The sequence below is a fragment of the Pseudophryne corroboree genome, chromosome 6 (genome assembly GCF_028390025.1).
Source record: "Pseudophryne corroboree isolate aPseCor3 chromosome 6, aPseCor3.hap2, whole genome shotgun sequence".
Lineage (NCBI taxonomy): Eukaryota > Metazoa > Chordata > Amphibia > Anura > Myobatrachidae > Pseudophryne > Pseudophryne corroboree.
In genome coordinates, this window is record NC_086449.1 from 602,977,397 (window position 1) to 602,992,812 (window position 15,416).

The following is a 15,416-nucleotide window of genomic DNA, read 5'->3' on the forward strand; positions in this document are numbered from 1 at the left end:
CGGTCTCATCAGTGCTACCTCAGGTTTGCCATCCTTCTGGAACATTTTCAGTTCCAAGCCTTGCCCTTTGGGCTAGCAACAGCACCCAGGGTGTTTACCAAAATTATGGTGGTTATGGCAGCTTGTCTTCGCAAGCAGGGGATAAGAATATTCCCATACCTCGACGACCTGTTAATCCTAGCACATTCGCAGGAGTTACTTTTGAGTCATCTTCAACAGACAATAGTTTGTTTACAGAGACACGGGTGTCTCATAAATTGGGAAAAGTCGTCTCTGAATCCGTCACAGCGGATGGCTCATTTGGGGGCCATATTGGATTCAGACCTACAGAAAGTTCTCTTACCAGAGAAAAAGATAGTCAAGGTGCAGGTCATGACTCAGGAAGCGTTGCACACCCAGACAATGTCAGTCCATGCAGCAATGCGACTGTTGGGTCTGATGGTATCAACCTTCGACATGGTGGAATATGTGCAATTCCACTCCAGACCTTTACAGCACCTTATTCTGACCAAATGGAACGGAAATCATCAGATGATAAAAAAAAGCAGATGATAAAGTTTCCAGTAAACATAAAAAGGTCTCTAGCGTGGTGGCTACAGACAGACCATTTAAACAAGGGGAGACCCTTTTGGATAAAATAATGGCAAATCCTGACAACAGATGCCAGTCTGCAAGGCTGGGGTGCGGTACTCGGAAGCCTTTGGTTCCAGGGAAAATGGACCGCAAGGGAAAGTCACCTGCCAATAAATCTGTTGGAATTAAGGGCCATTTATATGGCTCTAGTTCAGGCAAAGGACAGTCTGCAAGGAAGACCGGTCCAGATTCGCACAGACAATGCAACAGCAGTACCTCAATCATCAAGGAGGAACTCACAGCAAAAGAAAGATGGAGGAAGTAACTCCCATTCTAAGATGGGCAGAACTCCATCTCCCAGCATTGCCAGCAGTGTTTGTCCCAACTGTACTGAACTGGGAAGCAGATTTTCTCAGTCGACACACCATTCAGGAAACCGAATGGGCATTACACCCAGAAGTGTTTCAGACAATAGTGAACAGATGGGGTCTACCAGAGATAGACCTCATGGCGTCTCGTCTAAACAACAAAGTTCCGAGGTACGGATCAGGAACAAAGGATCCCGGAGCGGTCCTTGTAGACGCACTGTCAGTAGAATGGAAATTTCATCTGGCGTATCTGTTCCCTCCAATATCTCTTACCCAGAGTAGTGAGAAAAATAAAGCAAGCAAAGGGAGCAATAATTCTAATAGCTCTAGCTTGGCCAAGAAGGCATTGGTACACAGATCTACTGAGAATGTCTGTGGAAGCACCGATACTGCTCCCTTAACGTCCAGATCTGCTAATGCAGGGTCCTTGTTGTCACAGCCATCTGGATTGTCTATCTTTGACGGTGTGGCTGTTGAAACCTCTATCTTAGAAGCTAGAGGATTTTCGAAACAAGTAATCCAAACTATGCTTAGAGCAAGAAAACCTTCTTCAGCTCATGTGTATCATAGAATATAGCAAGCCTATATTCATTGGTGTACTGAAAAAAGTTTGAATCCAAGATCTTTTAAAGTATCCAGGATTTTGGATTTCCTTCAAGCAGGATTGGATAAAGGTTTGAAAGTAGCTTCCTTGAGAGTTCAAGTATCAGCGTTAACAGTATGGTTTCAGCGAAAGATTGCTGATTTACAGGATGTACATACTTTCTTTCAGGGAGTTGTTCATATTCAACCTCCATTTGTTCCTCCTGCAGCTCCTTGGGATTTGAATTTAGTTCTTAAATTCCTCCAGGGACCTCCGTTTGAACCACTTAAGAGAGCAGATCTTAAATGGTTAATGGCTAAAGTACTTTTTCTACTGGCAATGGCGTCAGCCAGAAGAGTGTCAGATTTAGGAGCGTTATCGTGTAAGTCTCCTTTCCTAAGAGCAGTTCTCAGAAGTAGATCTAGTTATCTTCCGAAGGTGGTTTCAAAGTTTCACCTTAATGAAGAGATTGTAGTCCCAGCTTTTCAGGTATCGGGACTTTCTGCGGGAGAAGCGTCGCTGGACGTAGTCCGAGCATTAAGAATCTACATAGATCGTACTAGTGCCATCAGAAAAACAGATTCTCTCTTCATCCTCTACAGATTTCATAGAAGAGGATGGCCTGCTAGTAAACAGACGCTGGCAAGATGGCTCCGAATGGTAATATCAGAAGCTTATTCTCATGCAGATCTCCCTACTCCGGCTAATGTCTCTGCTCACTCTACACGTAAGGTAGGTCCTTCATGGGCAGCACAACAGGGTGCTTCAGCAGAACAGATTTGTAAGGCAGCCACATGGTCTTCCATAAACACATTCATTAGACATTATGCCTTGGATACTTTTGCCTCTCATGACGCAGACTTCGGGCAAAAGGTCCTCGTGTGTAATCAGGAGCGTCCCCTCCACTAAAACTGGCTTTGGGAATCCCAATGTTATCTTTTGGATAACCTGTGGACCCAGCCAGAGAAATAGACATTATGGTAAAAACTTACCGTTGATAACTTAATTTCTCTCATGTCCACAGGTATCCACAGGGGTCCCACCCTGACGCACCTGATTTGAGGATCTTGGGTGTGCATGTGTGTTCTTATCGCCTAAATAGGTTTCTACCTGATGCTCCTGCCTAATTGCTGTGGAAAGAACTGATTTGACTGAGTTAGTGGGCGGGATTATATGGTGAAGCCCTGATGCATCCTGGGAGGCCAGAAAGCTCATGACCGTTTGGTGCCATTTCCGCTGTCGCTCCGGCATATCCCAATGTTATCCTGTGGATACCTGTGGACATAAGAGAAATTACGTTATCAACGGCAAGTTCTTACCATAACGTCTATTTGTTTATCTAAACAACAAAATCCAATTCAAGGGACAATTAATATAACAGTTTAGTATAACTTCACTTTAGTCAAACAAATATCTTATAGATCAAAAATACGATGCTACATAACCTAATACCGAAAAGTTGCAATTAACATGACCGGTGACTCTAAGATAGATAGATATATATATATATATATATATATATATAGATAGATAGATAGATAGATAGATATAGAATCGTGTGTAACCATAGTGTGTAGTATTTGTTTTGGTGCACCATCTACTGGATTGACATATTAACTTCATGAGTCAAGATAACCTGCCTGATTTGTGATTGATATATAGTTGGATGTTCATGTGAAATAGATCTTGTATATCTATATACAGCTGTGCATTTATATATATATATATATATATATATATCTGTTTGAATTTGGGGTGTGCAATATATGTGTGTGTCGGTGTGTGTATATATATATATACATATACATATTTATTTATTTATTTATATACATATAGTCATTTTGGACTTGAGGAGCCTGCACACTGCACAAGCCGTGTGTCAAGCATCTGTTTTTTCCTTTATTGCTCCTCTCCCTGATGTCACATCGAGATCATACATACCTCAGTTTCTTTCTAGGTCACGCAACAGTGAAAACATGATCTAAATTCATCCTGTAGTTTTTGTGTGATGCCGGAAAGAACAGACAAAAATGTAAAAAAAAATTCTGTCTCCATAGTTCATAAACAGTCCCTAGAAGTATATGTCTGAAAGAAAAAGAAAATTGCTATGTGCAGACAAAACCCTTAGTTTTATTTTATGTTAGATATATAAACCACAAAACATCTTATATAGAAGTTAAATGCTGTCTGTAGTCAGAATAGATAATTGACAATTATTATTACTTGACCCCATTTACCTTCTCTGTAAAATGTTTTAAAGTTTATACTTACAGTACAATTGCAATCAAAATAACGAGTTTTATGGTAAGAACTTACCCTTGTTAAAACTCTTTCTGCGAGGTACACTGGGCTCCACAAGTCTGGACAATGGGGTGTAGAGTAGGATCTTGATCTGAGGCACCAACAGGCTCAAAGCTTTGACTGTTCCCAGAATGCACAGCGCCACCTCCTCTATAACCCCGTCTCCCAGCACAGGAGCTCAGTTTAGTTAACCAGCCCAATGCAGTAGCAGGAAAAGTGACGACAACGGTTAGTAGCCACATACACCACACTCTCACGACAAGAGAAGTGTCAGCGGCTAATGCCATATCAACCCAAAGAAGCTAAGTGCGTCAGGGTGGGCGCCTTGTGGAGCCCAGTGTACCTCGCAGAAAGAGTTTTAACAAGGGTAAGTTCTTACCATAAAACTCGTTTTCTGCTGCGGGGTACACTGGGCTCCACAAGTCTGGACAATGGGGATGTCCTAAAGCAGTTACTTATGGGAGGGGACGCACTGTAGTGGGCACAAGAACCCGGCGTCCAAAGGAAGCATCCTGGGAAGCGGCAGTATCGAAGGCATAGAACCTTATGAACGTGTTCCCGGAGGACCACGTAGCCGCCTTGCACAATTGGTCAAGGGTCGCACCACGTTGGGCTGCCCAAGAAGGTCCAATAGACCAAGTAGAATGGGCCGTAATGTGAACAGGAGCTGACAGACCAGCCTTCACATAAGCATGCACAATCACCATTCTAATCCACCTGGCCAGGGTCTGCTTGTAAGCAGGCCAGCCACGTTTGTGAAATCCAAACAAAACAAAGAGAGAATCAGACTTTCGAATAGAAGCAGTTCTCTTCACATAGATACGGAGAGCCCGTACCACATCCAAAGACCGCTCTTTGGGAGACAAATCAGGAGAGACAAAAGCTGGAACCACAATCTCCTGATTAAGGTGGAACGAAGAAACCACCTTAGGTAAATATCCGGGACGAGTCCTAAGAACCGCCCGGTCACGGTGAAAAATCAGATATGGGGAACTACAAGACAAGGCACCCAAATCCGACACTCTTCTAGCAGAGGCAATAGCCAGCAAGAACACCACCTTAAGGGAAAGCCACTTAAGGTCAGCTTGAACCAAGAGGTTCAAATGGAGGCTCCTGCAACGCCTCCAAAACCACCGACAAGTCCAAAGGAGCCACAGGCGGGACATAGGGAGGTTGGATACGCAACACACCGTGAGTGAAAGTATGAACATCAGGTAAAGTCGCAATTTTTTTTTGAAACCACACCGACAAGGCAGAAATATGAACCTTGAGGGAGGCCAGACGCAGGTCTAAATCTAGGCCCTGCTGTAGAAAAGCCAAAAGTTTGGCTGTACTAAACTTGGAAGCGTCATAATGGTTAGATGCGCACCAAACAAAGTAGGAATGCCAGACCCGATGGTTAATCCGAGCAGAGGCCGGTTTCCGGGCCCGCAACATAGTTTTAATGACCTCTTCAGAAAAACCCTTAGCTCTTAAGACGGAAGCTTCAAGAGCCACGCCGTCAAAGACAGCTGGGCTAGGTCCTGGTAGACACAGGGGCCCTGAACGAGGAGGTCTGGGCGTTGTGGAAGTAGAAGTGGACGCTCTGACGATAGGCCTTGCAGGTCTGAGAACCAGTGCCGTCTGGGACACGCCGGAGCTATGAGAAGCAGATTTCCTGTTTCTTGCTTGAACTTCCGAATTACCCTGGGCAGGAGTGACACCAGAGGGAACACGTACGGCAGCCGAAACCTCCACGACACTGCCAGCGCATCTACGAATGCTGCTTGAGGATCCCTTGTCCTTGCTCCGAAGACCGGAACCTTGTGATTGTGTCGAGACGCCATCAGATCCACATCTGGAAGACCCCACCTTTCCACGAGGAGCTGAAACACTTCTGGATGGAGGCCCCACTCGCCGGCATGCACGTCCTGACGACTGAGAAAGTCCGCTTCCCAATTCAGGACTCCCGGAATGAATATTGCCGATATTGCCGGTAGATGGCGTTCTTCCCAACGTAGAATCCGTGAGGCTTCCTTCATTGCCAAACGGCTTAGAGTGCCGCCTTGATGATTTATGTAAGCCACTGTGGTGGCGTTGTCCGACTGTACTTGAACAGGACGGTTCTGAATCAAATGCTGGGCTAGGTTCAACGCATTGAAGACCGCCCGCAATTCCAGAATGTTGATCGAGAGGAGAGATTCCTCCTTGGTCCACCGACCCTGCAAGGAGTTCTGCTCCAGCACCGCGCCCCAACCTCTTAGACTGGCATCTGTCATCAACAGGACCCAGTTGGATATCCAGAAGGGACGGCCTCTGCACAATTGTCAGTCCAGGAGCCACCAGAGCAGCGACAGATGGACCTCCAGAGTCAAAGAGATCATGTAAGACCTGATCCGGTGAGGCAGGCCATCCCACTTGGCTAGAATCAGCTTCTGGAGGGGGCGAGAATGGAATTGAGCATACTCCACCATGTCGAATGCTGACACCATGAGGCCCAGCACCTGCATTGCCGAATGTATCGCCACTTACGGACGAGAAAGGAAGCAACAAATCCTGTCCTGAAGTTTCAGGACTTTCTCCTGAGACAAGAACAACCTCTGGTTGTGAGTGTCCAACAGCGCTCCCAGATGCACCATGCTCTGAGCAGGGACCAGGGAGGATTTCTCCCAGTTGATGAGCCACCCGTGGGCTTGTAGAAACCGGACCGTCATATCCAGATGACTCAGGAGAAGATCTGGGGAATTTGCCAGGATTAACAAGTCGTCCAGATTCAGCAGTATCCTGACCCCTTGACGGCGGAGTACCACCGACACCACCGCCATAACTTTGGTGAAGACTCGCGGAGCTGTTCTTAAACCAAAAGGTAATGCCTGAAACTGGTAATGGAGGTTGCCAATAGTGAACCTCAGGTATTGTTGATGTGACGCTGCTATAGGAATATGCAGGTAAGCATTGTGTATGTCCAGGGAGACCATGTAGTCCCCAGGTTCCAAGGCCAGAACTATAGAGCAAAGGGTTTCCATACGGAACTTGGAAACCTTCACAAATTTGTTCAGTGCCTTGAGGTTGAGAATGGGCTGGGAGGACCCATTCGGTTTCGGGACTAGAAACAGCGGAGAATAGTACCCCCGGCCCCTCTGACCAAGAGGCACCTGTACTACGACTCCTGTATCAAGGAGGGCCTGTACCACCAAATGCACAGTGTTTGCCTTTGTCTGGTCCTACGGGACGTCTGTCTGGCAAAATCGATGAGGGGGTCGGTTTTTGAAGGCTATGGCGTAACCTCGAGTGACGACTTCCCGTACCCAGGCATCTGAAGTGGTCTTCAACCATTCCTGGGTATACCCTAGAAGCCGGCCCCCCACCCTGGCAGGCTTATCGGTCTTGGCTGCTGGCTGATGGGCAGCCCAGGCTCTTTTGGGCTTCGGCTTACCAGGTTTGGAAGTGCGGGCCTGCTTATGGTACGCCTGACCTTTTGCTTTACCTGAAGGACGAAAGGGGCGAAAGGACGTGCCTTTGGCCTTCGACACAGAAGGAGCTGTATTAGGCAGACAGGCAGTTTTGGCAGTAGCCAAGTCAGCCACTATCTTATTTAAGTCCTCCCCAAACAGAATATCCCCCTTGAAATGGAGTACCTGAAGGGTTTTTCTAGAGTCCAGATCCACAGACCAGGATCTCAGCCACAATATCCTGCGAGCCAGGACTGACGTAGTAGAGACCTTGGCTGCTAGAATACCAGCATCAGAAGCCGCCTCTTTAATATAGCGAGAAGCTGTGACAATATATGACAAGCATTGTCTAACATGGTCAGAGGAGATTTCAGCCTCTAACTCCAAGGCCCATGCTTCAATAGCCTCTGCCGCCCATGTAGCTGCAATAGTGGGCCTTTGTGCAGCACCCGTGAGGGTGTAAATCGCTTTTAGACAACCCTCGACACGTTTATCCGTAGGCTCTTTTAGAGACGTGACGGTAGTGACAGGTAGAGCTGAGGAAACCACCATCCTAGCCACATGTGAGTCTACTGGAGGAGGCGTTTCCCAATTCTTAGACAGCTCTGGCGAGAGGGGATAGCGAGCCAGCATCTTCTTTTGAGGCACAAACTTCGTACCCGGGCTTTGCCAGGGTTCCTGACGTATATCCACTAGGTGGTCAGAGTGAGGTAAAACTTGTTTAATCACCTTCTGACGCTTGAACCTATCTGGTTTCTTAGGAGGAACGGATAGCTCGGGATCATCCGTAATCTGCAGAATTAATTTAATAGCCTCCAAAAGATCAGGAACATCCACATGTGAACTACCCTCCCCATCAGCCGTATCTGAGTCAGAACCTGTGGGGTCAGCGTATGTGCTGTCTTCATCAGACGAGGTGTCACTGACAGCAGTGGATTGTGAGGAGACGAGCGCTCACTTAGAGGACCTCTTGGACTTAGGCGAGCGTTGGTCAGACTTTTTAGTAGTCAGGGACTGGTTCAACTTCTTTAATTGAGCAGATAAATCATCCGCCCACGGCGGGTTAGCTGCAGGGACCACATACGGTTGTTAGTTTATGAACTAGCTTATGCAGAAGCGTAGAAAAAGCGGCCCACGGAGGGTCAGTATGTGCCTCCGTTGCCACAGTCCCACTGGGGGGCAAGGAGCCCCCAGAACCAGAGCCCACAGCTGCTATATTCTCCCCATATGTGCCTGTGGCTTCAACAACACCAGCAGTGTGTTCCGCCCCAGAACCGTTACCCTCAGAAGCAGACATGATATAACTTGCAGTATGAGGTAACACAGTACAATTATTAGCAGCACTATATCCCTAAACCCAAACCTCCGCGCAGTGTAGTCAGCACCAGCAGAGATAAAGGACAGATATGGTGACTAAATCACAGAGAAAAATACGTAATACAGTATATCTTTGTGAAAATCCTATATTAGATAACAGCTGACGCACCAAGCCCCCTCAGGTTATAGAATATAGGGATAGCAAGTTGAGTGAAAGACACGAGATGGACACCACTCAGCTATCAATGCACACACAAATAGTCACAGTTTGTACAATGCAGAGGTTATTACAGACAATAATACTGCACTGGACTAGCTTACACAGCTATATAGTTAATAGATATAACACTACACAGTAAGAAACTGGATGTATATCACAGGGTAATTGTACTATAAACCCCTCACTAAATGCACTCTTTCTTAACTAACACTGACTAAAACGGCAGGTAGAATACTTAAGTGTCATGTAAAGTCACAGCGCTGACAACCAGGCGGCTTTACATAGGAGGATTTGCCCAAGCAGTCCCAGGAACAGTGAGCTGAGGAGTAATGGCGCCGCAGACACTGACAGGGAGTGAGGAAAGACAGAGATGCAGCTCCAGGGCGGGAACACTTGCTGGAAATGGCGCCCTGGGGCTGGGGGAGGGGCTTCAGATCTAAGCCTTATCCCCCTTGCTGGCAAAACCACCGGGTACTGTGGGCGATATTAAAATCGGTTTTAAGAGAAAACCTGACATGCGCCCATGCCCTGGTGATCTAGTGGGATCGCCTGTATCCGCAGTGTCCACCGCCAGCGCGCGCGGCCCGCCTCCCACTGACCGCGCCGGATCGCGATAAAGACCGGGACCCACTTACCACCTCCCGAAGCGCGGCCACGTGATCTTGGAGAGCCCCAGCCGTGTGTGCCTAACGTGAAGTAAACCGGAGCCTCCGCTGTAGGTACCCGGCAACTAGGGCTCGGGAGTGTACAGCGCCGCTGGGGAGAGCTGGAGCTGCAGCAGAGAATGTCAGAAGACATTTACCCCTGCTGCTGCCCTTGAAGTCTTCACTTTTTACCTCATAAAAAGCTTTTCTTAGGGCTGCTTGGAGCAGCCCCTCTGTTAAGTGCCTGCTTACTGCAGCACCAACTGACAAACTGAGCTCCTGTGCTGGGAGGCGGGGTTATAGAGGAGGCGGCGCTGTGCATTCTGGGAACAGTCAAAGCTTTAAGCCTGTTGGTGCCTCGGATCAAGATCCTACTCTACACCCCATTATCCAGACTTGTGGAGCCCAGTGTACCCCGCAGCAGAAATATATTTACATGTGTTTGCATGTATTTATTTTGTTACTTTTTGAAATCTCCCCTCTAGAACCATCTTTTGGTATGTATGACCGCCACACAGGATGCCAGCGGTCCACATACCGACGCTGGCATCCCGAGCATGAATCCTGACAGGGGTGAGTTTACTATGCTAACCCTTGTCCCTTACCCCCTAACCCTCCCTTCTCTTCAGCCTAACCCTAACCTCCCACCGGTGGTGCTTAAACCTAACCCCCTCCTGCCCCACAGCCTAACCCTAACCCTCCCCCTTAGTGCTTAATCCTATCCTCCCCGCTTGTGCCTAACACTAACCACCCATGTCCACAGCCTAACTCCCTAACCTTAACCTCCCACCACCCACAGCTTAATCCTAACCCCCCCCCCCCCCCTCCCCCTGGTGTTGGCTAAATTTAACCTCTGGCAGTAATCTGAACTCACCAGCTATACTTACAACAGTTGGGATACTGCTGGCTTTCGCAGTTCTGACGTTGGTATCCTGACCCTGTTAGGATTTCGATGTCAGGATTTTGATGGGTGTCAGGATTCCAGAGACGGTATTTCAACAGTCGGGATTCTGACAGCTGGGATCTTAACCGCATCCCATCCCAGGCTAGTGTGTGATAGCAATAACCTAAAAAAATACTGTGCAGCTGATGGGAGGAGAAATGAATATCACTGATTACCATTGAGAGGCAAGGCAATTTAATTTACTAAATATATTACAATTTTAGTTCAGGGATTTCTTGTTTTTGTCAGGTTTTGGAAAGCATATTTCTGTGGATGAGGTATTATTGCATGGAGTGGTGGGGTGAGGTAGTATTTCAGTGGTCAGAGCATGGTGTCAAGGTTGAGGTAGTGGGATGTGAAGTACTATCTTGCCTCCAGGCACCTGGCATGAATTTACGCCTCTGGCTGTTAAGCATATTAAGCCTGACAGCCCAGCTTATCAAACATTATTGAAAGGGTAGTCCTACCTTAGTAAACACACACATACACCAAATATGGATTCCCCTATTACCAAAGCTGTGGTTCTCTGCTCTGGATTTCATCCACAGAGCTTCAGTGGGAAATGGATCCTGATTTGGCAGCCAGACTAAGAACAGGATTTCCAGAGATGTTTTTTTTTCATTTGCCTTTCACAAAAATGTACCATATCCTTTCACAAGAAAATCCTTTCACATGAAAATGTTTCCTGCCCCAAAAAAAAGAGCGAGGTCAAGCAAAGGCCCTCAGACTTTCCACAGCCATTCAGTATTTTTGATCTGGAGAGGTATTCCAGAAATACCATTTGGTCTGTACATTGAGTGGAGGCTAGGTCTTGGATGTCTTTATGTTCTGAGAAAGCCAAATTCCTTCACCTAACTCCTTCTTGTAGTATGGGCACAGTAGTCTTGCACACAGACTGACCAGCAAGATGAGTCATACATTGGTCAAGACTTACCTATTTCTCACGCATTTCACTAATATCTACTGTTAAGGGGGGTACTCACGGAGCGATCGCTGCTTAAAATCTAAGCAATCTGACTAGATTGCTTAGATTTTAAGCACGATCGCTCCGTGTGTAGCCCCCTTAGCGATAGCGATGCGCAGCCCCGCGCAACGCTATCGCTGCTGCTAGATTGGCCTGCATGCAGGCCAATCTAGCGGGTCGCTCACTTCACCCGCTGGGTGAAGTGAGCGGCCCCCCCGTCTCCCCCCGCCCGCTCAGCACAGATCGCGCTGTGCTGAGCGCCGGGAGAGATGTGTGCTGAGCGGTTCGCTCAGCACACATCTATCTGCCATCGGCCAGTGAGTACTGGCCTTTAAGCTTGTTTTGTATTTTGAGCTGTAATAGGCAAATGTATAGCACTTTGAGTCCAAATAGGAGAAAAGTGCTATATAAATAACATTATTATTATTATTATTATTATTATTACTAAACTGGATGAGATTTGGCTGTTTCCTATTTGGGCATAGTAGGGGATCACATGGAACATCTTAATGGTATCATCAGTTGATTGAACTCACAGTTAGCAGCCATGTGCCAACCAATTTTGTAAATGATATCTGTTGGGTTAATGTTAAAATTAATATGCCCCTTGTCCCACTAGTCAGTATAAGGATGCGTGTTTGTGTGTTTTAGGATTGAAGAGTACATTTTGCACGTTCCCATGGGTTCAATTCAGACTGACATGTTGCATTTTGCTTAATAACTATTGTTTATCAATAAACTGCTGTTTACTTATATTACATTATAACTACTTTGTGCTCTGTCCTTTACACGATTATGATATATTTTCATGGAGAGTATGTATAGACCCAATACTGACATTCTCAAAAGATTACATTGAACACGTAGAAAAAGCATCCAGTCAAATTCAATTGCAGAATTCTCGGACATGCTGATTGTTTTGGAACCAATCATAATGTGCTAATCAGGCTATCTGTGGCAAAGTGTATGTGTGTTTATATGTGGCAAACTTAGCAGAAAGCGCAGATAGAACTCATTCACCCATTCTTAGAAAAAAGTCACAGGTGTCTCTTTTCTTCTCTGTAAGCGGCATCCTGTGTTAGAATCAGCTCTGCTGCGTTTCACTCTTTAGTTTCTTATTAGAAGCATAACAAAAAACAGGGATCCCAATAAGGTATGAACTGAGGCTATGTACAATATACCATAATGAGGGATGCATTAGAAATGGGGATCGAGCGTGCTAAAAATACTCTTAAATAAAGCATCTGAAGGGGCAGCACATTTCATTGCCACGTCCATGGTACTGATGCTTTATTTTGTAGAAAGCTCACTGACCACAAAAACACATTTTTATTGTTTACTTTACATGCAATAAAACTATTGTGCCAAGAAAATACCATCAATATGGACGCTGGTGTTGAACTGAAGTAATAACCCTACAATCGCTTATTTATTGTTTGTTATTTTGTGTATGTCCTGATAGTACCACTTGTAAACTACACACTAAAATATTTGGCGTTATGTAATGGAGTTTGAGACCGCCGGGGGAACGGGATGCCGGCCCATCGCGGATGTTTGTTTAGAGGGACAAACACAAGTCAAAACCATGCCTTGTAAGTGATTGCCCCGTTAATTGCATTGTGTTTGTCCCATTAAAAAAATTTCTGAGATCGTCCGCCATCCCGCACCTCCGGCGATCTTGAACTCCATTTCATCCCGCCAATAGTGTCAAGGGCCTTTAGGGGTATATAATTTTTTTAGGTTTAGCTTCTAGTTATGTAGATGCAATATGCAGTACAGTAAAGTAAAAATACAAAAAAAGATTTGAATAATCTCTTTCATTTTCTGTTGAACAAAAGCACAATAATGACTAACAGGCATATTTATAAAAATAATTGTTACTAAAATAATGTGTTTTCACGCCCGTTTCACGTTATTTTTGTAACACCAGAATGTACTAAAGGGCAGTTAGAGTAGAATTAGCAAAAGTCTCCTCCAAGCCCGTAAATTTGTATTCCAGAACGCCTTTCCCATACTTCTGGCTGAATTTGTTACACGGGAGGACAGGGCGATGACACTTACCGCACAATACCTGTATGAGATGAGAACGAAAATATATTACTGTGGTGCCACCTTCACCCACAGTGTCGCACAATACGTGTATGCGTATAAAAATATATTACTGTGGTACCACCTTCACCCACAGTGTCGCACACTACGTGTATGAGTATGAAAATATATTACTGTGGTGCCACCTTCACCCACAGTGTCGCACAATACGTGTATGAGTATGAAAATATATTACTGTGGTGCCACCTTCACCCACAGTGTCGCACACTACGTGTATGAGTATGAAAATATATTACTGTGGTGCCACCTTCACCCACAGTGTCGCACAATACGTGTATGAGTATGAAAATATATTACTGTGGTGCCACCTTCACCCACAGTGTCGCACAATACGTGTATGCATATGAAAATATATTACTGTGGTACCACCTTCACCCACAGTGTTGACCAATACGTTCATGAGTCAGAAATAGTAATCAAACACTGCAGTTTAATTTCACCAACAGTGTTCCACAATATGTGTATGAGTATGAAAATACACTGCTCAAAAAAATAAAGGGAACACTTAAACAACACAATGTAACTCCAAGTCAATCACACTTCTGTGAAATCAAACTGTCCACTTAGGAAGCAACACTGATTGTCAATCAATTTCACATGCTGTTGTGCAAATGGAATAGACAACAGGTGGAAATTATAGGCAATTAGCAAGACACCCCCAATAAAGGAGTTGTTCTGCAGGTGGTGACCACAGACCACTTCTCAGCTCCTATGCTTTCTGGCTGATGTTTTGGTCACTTTTGAAAGCTGGCGGTGCTTTCACTCTAGTGGTAGCATGAGACGGAGTCTACAACCCACACAAGTGGCTCAGGTAGTGCAGCTCATCCAGGATGGCACATCAATACGAGCTGTGGCAAGAAGGTTTGCTGTGTCTGTCAGCGTAGTGTCCAGAGCATGGAGGCGCTACCAGGAGACAGGCCAGTACATCAGGAGACATAGAGGAGGCCGTAGGAGGGCAACAACCCAGCAGCAGGACCGCTACCTCCGCCTTTGTGCAAGGAGGAACAGGAGGAGCACTGCCAGAGCCATGCAAAATGACGTCCAGCAAGCCATAAATGTGCCTGTGTCTACTCAAACGATCAGAAACAGACTCCACGAGGGTGGTATGAGGGCCCGACATCCACAGGTGGGGGTTGTACTTACAGCCCAACACCGTGCAGCACGTTTGGCATTTGCCAGAGAACACCAAGATTGGCAAATTCGCCACTGGCGCCCTGTGCTCTTCACAAATAAAAGCAGGTTCTCACTGAGCACATGTGACAGACGTGACAGAGTCTGGAGACGCCAAGGAGAACGTTCTGCTGCCTGCAACATCCTCCAGCATGACCAATTTGGCAGTGGGTCAGTAATGGTGTGGGGTGGCATTTCTTTGGGGGGCCGCACAGCCCTCCATGTGCTCGCCAGAGGTAGCCTGACTGCCATTAGGTACCGAGATGAGATCCTCAGACCCCTTGTGAGACCATATGCTGGTGCGGTTGGCCCTGGGTGCCTCCTAATGCAAGACAATGCTAGACCTCATGTGGCTGGAGTGTGTCAGCAGTTCCTGCAAGACGAAGGCATTGATGCTATGGACTGGCACGTCCATTCACCAGACCTGAATCCAATTGAGCACATCTGGGACATCATGTCTCGCTCCATCCACGTTGCACCACAGACTGTCCAGGAGTTGGCGGATGCTTTAGTCCAGGTCTGGGAGGAGATCCCTCAGGAGACCATCCGCCACCTCATCAGGAGCATGCCCAGGCGTTGTAGGGAGGTCATTCAGGCACGTGGCGGCCACACACACTACTGAGCCTCATTTTGACTTGTTTTAAGGACATTACATCAAGTTGGATCAGCCTGTAGTGTATTTTTCCACTTTAATTTTGAGTGTGACTCCAAATCCAGACCTCCATGGGTTAATAAATTTCCATTGATAATTTTTGTGTGATTTTGTTGTCAGCACATTCAACTATGTAAAGAA